The sequence below is a fragment of the Otolemur garnettii genome, unplaced genomic scaffold (genome assembly GCF_000181295.1).
Source record: "Otolemur garnettii isolate 467f Iridium unplaced genomic scaffold, OtoGar3 scaffold00058, whole genome shotgun sequence".
Lineage (NCBI taxonomy): Eukaryota > Metazoa > Chordata > Mammalia > Primates > Galagidae > Otolemur > Otolemur garnettii.
This window is the reverse complement of record NW_003852453.1, coordinates 9,433,387-9,436,429: the sequence shown is the minus strand read 5'-3', so window position 1 is coordinate 9,436,429 and position 3,043 is coordinate 9,433,387. Positions and strand designations below refer to the sequence as shown.

Sequence of the window (3,043 nt, the reverse complement as noted above, 5' to 3'; positions counted from 1 at the left end):
AGACAAGCACCTCAAGCTGTCCCCCTGGGTAGAGTGCTGTGGCATCACAGCTCACAGCAACCTCCAACTCCTGAGCTCAAGCGATTCTCCTGCCTCAAGTCTCTGTTTTTTGAATAGCATTTGTCACTATCTGAAAATTACCTTTATTTGCTTACTGGTTTGATTATCTCTTTGTTGCTAGAATGTAAAATAAGCAAGCTTCATAACAACAAAGACTTTATCTGACTTGGTTGCCTCTGATTCCCCTAGTGCCTGTCATCTATTAGGTTCTCAGTAAATATGTGAATAAATTAATGAATGATTCATAGGAGATGTTAATAAGGGCTAACTTGTTTCCTCCTGTGAGGAAGCGTATTTGGAAATTTCGAATTTGTATGTTTAGTAAACTCAGTGTGATTGGTGATATGACTGTATATGTGTTAGTTGGTATTTTCTTGTCTCGAGTGAGCAGTAGGTTCCATTAAAGAGTTATGTGGAAGTAAATGTTGAAAGATTCCCTGGGATTTTGTTTAGATCAGAACTCGTAGCAAAAGACCCAGCTTCCAGTTCCAGTTCTGTTAGTAGTGTTTAGGCACAACATGGTGATAGGAGTTGGTGGGCAGTTACACCTAGGATTCAGACTGATGGTTCTGAACTTTCCCCTTCCCCTATCTTAATGACCCCAGATTGGTATTATATGTTTATATTTGTAGAAATGGGCAGATAACATATGTTGCATTGTTTTCACACACCAAGCTTTTTCCTCTAAGGCAATAACATTCATTACACACTTTCACTTGAATTATGTCTTATTTTATGTTGGTAGACTAGCAAATAAGACATAGAATGTCTCCAAAAACAGTGTTCTGGAGAGTAGTGCTATGAGTGTGAGATGCCCTTTGGTTTTCATTTAAAAGGAAAGAATGAACAGGGCGGCAATGGAGAAAGGAAATCGTCCTGGCCTGGTAACATTACAGTACAACACTGAAGAGGCTCTAGGGATATAGGCTTTAATTAGAAACTTGGAAAGTTCTGTCTGTTTAGAAATAGTGAGGAAAAGCAGGCCTTCCAGCCTACTAATGTAAAGTGCACTAATCCCAAGCAGGCAAGTAGCCAGAAACATGTTGAGATAGGATTTGAAAGACAGACATTTGTTTATTGAAACTCTAAATTAGAAGCCGGTTCTTGGCTTTGCTTTATTATTATATGATACATTTTATAACGTGCTACTTCTCAACATAAATAAGCTGTGGTTTGCGCCATGTAAACAACAGAACTCTTGTTATTTCCTCTCAGGTTAAGCCAGTATTCAGCAATATTTTGTATGTTTAAAATATGAGATTTTAAAGAAGATGCCTCATTTAATGAATTTCTTGAGATTTTTAAGGTGTGTTTTGTATTTTTAAAGCATTTTGGGGGGAGGGGCTTAAGTGGAAAAAAATCACTTATGCTTTGGATGTAAATCAAAAGTAAGATTATTGCCACCACTCCCTTTATCCTCCAGAAAAGTTTGGTATCTCTTCACTTTGAAAAAATAAAAAGTTAAATGTTGGGTCTTGTCTGTGTCCTGGTGTTATAAATACATGTGTGCTTTTTTTTTCCCCCATTTTTGTTTTATTTTCCAAAATTTAACATTGAGAGTTTTCTTTGAGAATTGATGATGGAGTTGCAGTAAATATCACAACATGCTGATGGCTTTTGACATCTAGGTAAATGAACCCTCTTTCATTGTTTTTATAAAAAGGAATATTTAGTATTAATATATTATTAGCTTCTCTGATTTCCTTAAAATCATTAAATTGGTGAAACTCAGAATAGTACTAAGCATGATACATAATCCCCATTGAATACTGAAAAATTTTAAGGTAACTTAAAGCACATAAGTAGTGCCTATAGAGTGATTAGAGTTATAATTTTCTTATTTCTGGTACCCAGTTTTCTCCATTGTCCAAAGACATCGACAAATAACCTAGACGTTATCCCCTGCCTTCTGTGCTAATAATGTTTCACAGATTTCTTGGGCACTAGATGTCACTCTTGTTCCAGTAAGGCACTACTGCATCTTAGATAAGTACTTGTACCATGTCAGAATACTTAACGTGTTTACTAAATTATAAGAGAGAGCATAAAAGGGAGGGAGGGATGGGCTGGTGGAGAGAGTAAGCAAAAGTGACAGACCTCGAGAGCCAGCTGTTGACGTCAAACATGAAAAAGCGATGGTCCAAGGGAACTACTTATGCTTTAAAAAAATACCTTTTCAGTTCTTATGGTATATATACACAAAGTTTCTCATTAAAATCACCTTGAGAATGTGTTTGTTTAATTAATTAATTATTATTATTATTTTTTTGCAGTTTTTGGCCAGGGCCAGGCTTGAACCCACCACCTCCGGTATATGGGGCTAGCACCCTAGTCCTTTGAGCCATAGGCACCGCCCTTAATTAATTTATTTTTTAGAGATAAGGTCTTGCTATATTGCCCTGGCTGGAATGCAGTGGCTTGATTATAGCTCACTGCAGCCTTGAACACCTGGCTGAAGTGATTGCTCTGCCTCAGCCTCCCAAGTAGCTAGGACAGCACCCATGCCTGGCTTTTTTTTTTTTTTTTTTTTGGCGGAGATAGGCCCTTACTATATTGCCTAGGCTGGCTTCAGCCTCTCAAAGTACTGAGATGAGAGGTATGAGCCACCATGCCTGACTGAAAGAATGTTTACAATAGACTCTAAGGCTTCTACTGATCCTCCTTCTGTAGGTTTAGGGCGATTCAACATTTTTAATGAGGCTTAAGGTGATTCTGATAGTCTCTTGTACTAGAGGAGAGCAGGAATTAGCCTTCATGTCTAAAATTAAGTGACACTAATAGTCATGAAGACGTTCTGCTACCCTTGGGATGGAGGGAAAGTACACATTCTCGGGGAAGCCATTCTTTTTTCTGATTTCTTTATAATCCTTTCACACATCACACATGACATTGTCTTTGGTAATAGCTGGTTTTCTGGCTGTGCTCAGATTTTCAATGAGCATCCAAAGAAAAGTTGCCTTCTCTGTGTTATTTTGGGCTTGAT

General features: G+C 37.7%; 1 protein-coding gene across 3 annotated transcripts in view; it reads left to right on the top strand.

Moving 5' to 3' along the window:
- FAM192A (family with sequence similarity 192 member A) overlaps positions 1-3,043 on the top strand; it is a 37,851-nt gene that overhangs the window by 18,813 nt on the left and 15,995 nt on the right. The window lies entirely within an intron of this gene.